This window comes from Paralichthys olivaceus, chromosome 10 (assembly GCF_024713975.1).
Source record: "Paralichthys olivaceus isolate ysfri-2021 chromosome 10, ASM2471397v2, whole genome shotgun sequence".
Lineage (NCBI taxonomy): Eukaryota > Metazoa > Chordata > Actinopteri > Pleuronectiformes > Paralichthyidae > Paralichthys > Paralichthys olivaceus.
Genome location: NC_091102.1, coordinates 19,388,519 through 19,394,518, shown reverse-complemented (window position 1 = coordinate 19,394,518; position 6,000 = coordinate 19,388,519). Strand labels below are relative to the sequence as shown.

General features: G+C 39.3%; 1 long non-coding RNA gene and 1 other non-coding gene across 3 annotated transcripts; one reads left to right on the top strand and one right to left on the bottom strand.

Moving 5' to 3' along the window:
• The first annotated feature begins 1,139 nt into the window (after positions 1-1,139).
• Positions 1,140-3,234, top strand: LOC138411849 (uncharacterized). Of its 2 annotated transcripts, none has more exons than XR_011244336.1 (3): positions 1,140-1,365; positions 2,299-2,422; positions 2,498-3,234. It is a non-coding gene; the product is annotated as an uncharacterized lncRNA (long non-coding RNA). The 2 variants fall into 2 exon arrangements; XR_011244335.1 differs by lacking the exon at positions 1,140-1,365 and adding an exon at positions 1,394-1,704.
• trnas-aga (transfer RNA serine (anticodon AGA)) lies at positions 1,421-1,502 on the bottom strand. The gene has a single exon. It is a non-coding gene; the product is annotated as a tRNA-Ser (tRNA).
• Positions 3,235-6,000: the final 2,766 nt, after the last annotated feature.

The window sequence follows — 6,000 nt, the reverse complement described above, 5'->3', positions numbered from 1 at the left end:
GTATTTGTTGGACTAGTGGTTCCAAAACTTTTTCTAGCATGCCCCCCTTCAAAAGCCTCAAAAAGCTCAAACCCATAATCCCAAATTTTTTTAAATCATTAACAATAATAAGGGAAGCAATTCATACAAAACTGAGTTGCAGTGAGGTAAAGGTGGTTTAAAAGAAAATGACACATCCCGAGAAAAGATGTTTTCATTTTATGGGAACATTTAATCATTATCTACTCAGAGGAATAACAACAAAACAGATTTGAATGAATATGAAACAAACTAAAATGTTGAAGTAATATAATAATGTGAGGAATATATGTGGAGAAAACCTTATATAAGTGGAGAAAAATATTTTTTATGTGCATTACACAATTGTGGGATTAAAATTATTTATACATCTGTGTTTAGTTACAATAATGATATTTTGAACTGAACATATTAGATCAATATGTTTTTTCACTGGACAGATGTGACAGAGAAAAAATCCGTTTGGGATCCTGTCATGAGAATAAAACAGCTGTTCTCCCCGCTTATATTTACGTGGGTGTTTCCAGGTGCAAATACCAGGTTGTGTCACGGTAAATGTTGCTGTCGCAAAAAATGGGGGATAAGTTAGGAAACACTGAAGCTCCTTTCCTTATCATTTAGAGAATTCAAACAGCTTTTATTATGGCGGCTGCTGAAATTAATCCGGGTAATTTCACTCAGTTAGGAAGGTTCCCAAGCAAAATGGATTTTCCTAACACAGCCTCTGTTAAATTGTGCAGATGAGACTTAGGCACGTGGCTTTAACCAGTACTTTACTACACATTCTAGGAAAGCCGTCCACTGGACTAAGTGACTGTAGACATCTTTAAACAGCCAGGCATGTGTTCCTGGAGTGCAGCAGGTATAATTCAGACAGATGCACTTTTCATCAGAGATTATCAGACCTCACAGTTGAGTTATTTTCCATTAAATCTTTCTTTGGGCATAGTGACAACCACCATCTGATCTCAAAAGCTATTTTACAGTTTCTGTATGATTCAGGGCTGTACATGACAATCTGAAGTGTGACTCTGTATCCTGCAGAGGGCAGTAATGTACTTAGCGTTTACACTGGTAAAGTCTTTATGAGGAAGAAAGAAGAGGATCTATATACAGTCTATGAGCAGACCTGACAGATATGAACATGTGTCCCGTATCAGCACTCACACAAAGAGGGAGAGAAAACAAGAGGAAGAGGAGGGAGAAGAGCTGCAAGTCCTCTGATCCTCCTGGTTCATGGTCATCCATGACGCCAGTGGCTCTTTGTCTTGCCAGTGTGGGATCACATGTGAGGTTCTGACTGTGTTAACAGCTCAGATGTTCCTCTGATGTATTTGTTCTTCTAATGTGAGTAATCGCATGAAAAACGTTCAATTTCTGACAAGACGAAAAAAGGTTATTTCGTTGTCGGCAGGATTCGAACCTGCGCGGGGAGACCCCAATGGATTTCTAGTCCATCGCCTTAACCACTCGGCCACGACAACTTGGCAGCACAAGTTTGTAAATTGAGTGTATATTTCTGATACTACTGTCATGATCCATATCGCTAACAATGCTAAACTGTTCATACTTTGACCCACAAGACATTTACGATAGTCCACCAAATCCTAAAACGCACAGGTTGCGTGAGAAGTCCATCTCAGCAAAGATTGCGACTCATTGTTTATGGACGTCAAAACCACACAAGTATGTAGAAGCAAATGATGACATTTATACATGCTCTCATAAAGTCTTATGTTGTAAATAAAGGCTGATGTTGAGGAGCTGTGTGTCCCAGGTGTTGAAGTTGTCCCAGATTCCAGTCATGTAGCTAATGTTAGCTCACATGAAGTAAAACTGTAGTTGTCCCAGACTCCAGTCATGTAGCTAATGTTAGCTCACATGAAGTAAAACTGTAGTAACTTGTCCCAGTCTCCAGTCATGTAGCTAATGTTAGCTAACATAAAGTAAAACTGTAGTAGGCCCTGATTCCAGTCATGTAGCTTAATGCTAACATGCAGTAAAACTGTAGTTGCCCCAGTCTCCATATATATATACACACACAAAACTCATATTGTCTGTGTTTTGAGGGACAGTTACTCTGATATCTGATAGATACAATATATTATTTATTGTCTTAAAGCCAGTGTGGCTCAGGTACTGTAACAAACAAGACACTAGAGAAATAAAAGAAATACCATTTACAATGAAGACACTTCATGAGGTCAAGTTATTGATGATGTGTGACTGAGTTCAATGTCTGAGTTGAATTTCACCCCCAAAATACTTTTGATTATCCAGACCCCGGCAGTGTCCCGCTGAGTCAGAGAAGCTGTGAAAACAGGTTCTGAAACTTGTTTTAGACGAGGGAAAGTGGATCCTTGTTGATTATGATGCAGAACTCGCTCCTGTTACTGTCACTCAGGTATGTAAATCACATGTAATTGCTAAACCTTGAGTCCTATTCTGTGTCTTTTTCTTTCACCCATTTCTTCTTCAGATTGTGAGGAGTCATAATGAAGAGGACACAATGACTGGGGGGGAAACATTCTGTCACTGCATGTAATTTCAGTGTTGCTACAAATATCTGAGCTAAACACACAAGCTCAGATATCTGAGTGGATATCTGAGCTCTCAAAAAATGTGGCTGTATTGCAGTCTACATGCAAAGTCTCCCTCCAAATATACTGTATATACAATCTATGGGTTGGACACATCAAGTCATTTACACATCCAATTACTAGAATTAATTACATAGTTCAGCAAAATCACACAAATCATGTTGATCTGTTTGTCCTCATTGACTAACAGATTCAGACAAGCAGACAGAAGGAGTCAAATCTTTTAAAGCATAAATATCTGAAAGGTTTAACCTCAGGTGATAACAACAGTCTAACTGGCAACACCATCGGCGACATCGTCATCACATCAGTCAGTCCACTTGAAGCGCCTGGAGAAGAGGACTATACTGTTATCAGAGGAAGGTGGTACTGTCCAGCTTCTGGACAGACCATCACAGAATGGAAAGAATCTCTTGAGAAGCACTAAGAGTTGTTGTGGAAGTGTACAGTTTTAGTTGTTGTCATATCAGTAATCATGTTTGTATAAAAAGTGTTCAGGCAAAAATGTTTGTTGGCGTCAGTTTGTTGTTTAAAAAAACAATTTCAACTTCCTGTCAGCTCTGAAAATCATTTCACCATCGTTCAGAAAAAACACAAGCTTGAACGTAAAGTTGGATTGTTCCTGCAGGGAAAATAAAAAGGTTCTCAGAGGTTCACCTGTCGGTTTGATATTTCTGTGGAAAAGATAATTTTGTTGAGAAAGAAATGTTTAATTGCTGTAGTCCATTCAAATTCAGAAAGGGCCAGATACCGTGTTAACGTCCTGTGTGTAATCAGCAATTGGCTGTCAAATCAAGGAAAGTATAATGCAATAATTATAAATCAATGTTTATTGTCAGTTTTTATATTGAACTGGAGGGATTCTTACGACAGAGAATTTGAGAAAAATGCCTTAAAATTATGAGAATAATGTTCCGATGAGTTGTGGAGAACAGGTGGACCCAAATGCAGGAGCGATGCAGGAGGTAGGTCCAATCCACAAAAAACTGAATTTAATAAAAAACATAAAATATGGGGCAGGAAACAAAAAGACAAACTCAAACTATTTAGGAAAAACAAGGCAGGATAAGGAACTTGAAGCTGACAGGGACTAAACAGAAGTGAAGACTTGACTTATAAATATAAACTGAACTGATGACAACCTAGAGACAGGTGGCACAGGACAAACAGGTGACGCAAACCATGGCAACAGTCAAAACTGGAGGGAAAACACACAAAGGGAGGAAGTAAAGAAACCAGAAACACACGAGGAAAACAGAATGACCACACATCTAAACATAATAACCAAGGGAAAGTCAATAAAGAAGAGTCCATAAAAAAGAACCATAATAGTCCTGCACTCTTCAGGGTCAGGGCAGAATTAAATAACGTCATAATTGGGAACAAAGTTGTAATATTGCAAGAATACAGTTATAATTCAAACAGGGAAAAAAAGTAATAATTAGAGAATACAGTTGTAAGTGAACAATAACCAAAAGAATTGAGTCACAATTTAATGAGAAAAAAAAGACATATTATGAGAATTAATTTTTAAAGGAAATATTAAGTAAATAGAACTGGAGTTCTACTTTTCTGCTTCAAATGTGTTGACGTTTGCAATTACGATTACCGATCCTCGTGCGCCATGACACACCGTGCAAGGCACAGTTAAATGTCCAGTATGCAGGGAGCCTGACTGCACATCTGGAAACAGGGAGAGATTGACATGTACCCTCCTGGGTGTGTGTGTGGCGAGACAATAAGACATAGTTTCACACGTTTATCCTCAGAAACAGAAGCACGAGGATAGGTCCACGTGCTTTTATATACTCATGATTGCAAACGTTTCCTTGTGATGGACCTCAGAGACAGGTCAGACAGAGTGTGTCAGACTAAAGCCCAATTTAGAGGCGACATCATGTGATTCAATGAAATGTATCATCTCTCAACCAAGATGCTTCTTCAGTTCAGTTTCCAGGTCTATCTAACTCGTGGCCCCGAGTTATTTACGTCGTTCCCACTCGTTACGATGTCGTGGACACACACTACCTTTTTCCCAAATGTCCCCACAGGGTCGGGTATGTGATGGACGAGTGAGGAGAGGACCCGCCCCTGCATTCCCTCTGATTGGTTACGTTTAGAGAGGAACAGTGATGATTATTTAAGGTCAGTGTTGTCAATGAGCCAATCAGAGGCAGCAGGCAGCGTAGGGGCGGGACTTCTCGCACCCCTGGTCTGTTGTGTTTCCGGCCAGGCTGTAGTCAATACTCTTCACCACAGCTCCACCTTGTGGCGATAAACACCTTTGTTCGCATCTGCTCACTTCAACAAGAGTCATTACCACAGACTGTATAAAATATATATTTATATACTATGTATAATCTTTTACATTTTTATTATTTATATTGTGTGTAGTTGTATAGTTTTTATGCTTAGTGTGTTACTAATGTGGTGGTTAATTTGTTCAATACCTTGTTGTTGTAACAGGAATTTCCCAGTTTGGGATCAATACAGTACGTCCATCCATCCATTAATCTATAAAAGGTCTTTAATGTACTTTTAAAGTCTCTGGAAAGAAACTACCTCCAGGTTCTTCTCAGTAACTTCAGACCTATTTTATTTAGCAGTTTTTCTGCTTCCTTCATTCTTGATACATCTTTCATGTCTGTGTTTGGCTCAGAACAAATAGAGCATATAAAACAGGTCTTCACTGTGTGGATTGGGAAACTTTGACATTTTTAAATAATTACAGTGGCACTGTGGTAGAGGATGTGTTCAGATTACTATAGTCAAACCACATGGAAGTAAACTATTTAGAGTTAATTCTTGCACTGAAAATGTGGCTGAAAAATAGACTATAATCAATCAAATGTACATTATGTATCTGTGTAATCAGTGCTGACTACTGTGTATGTTATGACATATTATTAGTTTATTATCAACGAGGCATTCTTGGGGGGGCTCTATAGAGTCGTTTTCAGATATGAACTCTGGAGGATGTCCACAGGATCTGAACTTTCTCCAGAGATTGCCATTCACAAATGAACAATGTAGTGGGAGATTCACTGCTTAGACACGTTCAAAACAACACAGAAATCTCCGGAGGAGGGGTGGAGCAGCAGGCAGAGGCAGGGATGTAATGAATGAATATGGCTGCAGGCTTTTATCACCACAAACTCTCTTGACATCTTCATCGGTGTCTTCTACACTGTAGGTGTATGGCATCACTTTTTCATCCTCAAATGTTTGTTTCCTTGCAGTGTGGTAGAAACTTCATCAACCCCTCACTTTCTCGCAGAGGATCTCCTGCTGTTCTCTCGTCTCAGCTCCTTGGGGCATTCTGTGAGTTTTTACCAGGGGACAGACAGGAGAAAGTCCGGAGGCTCTCACTTGGACATTTGTG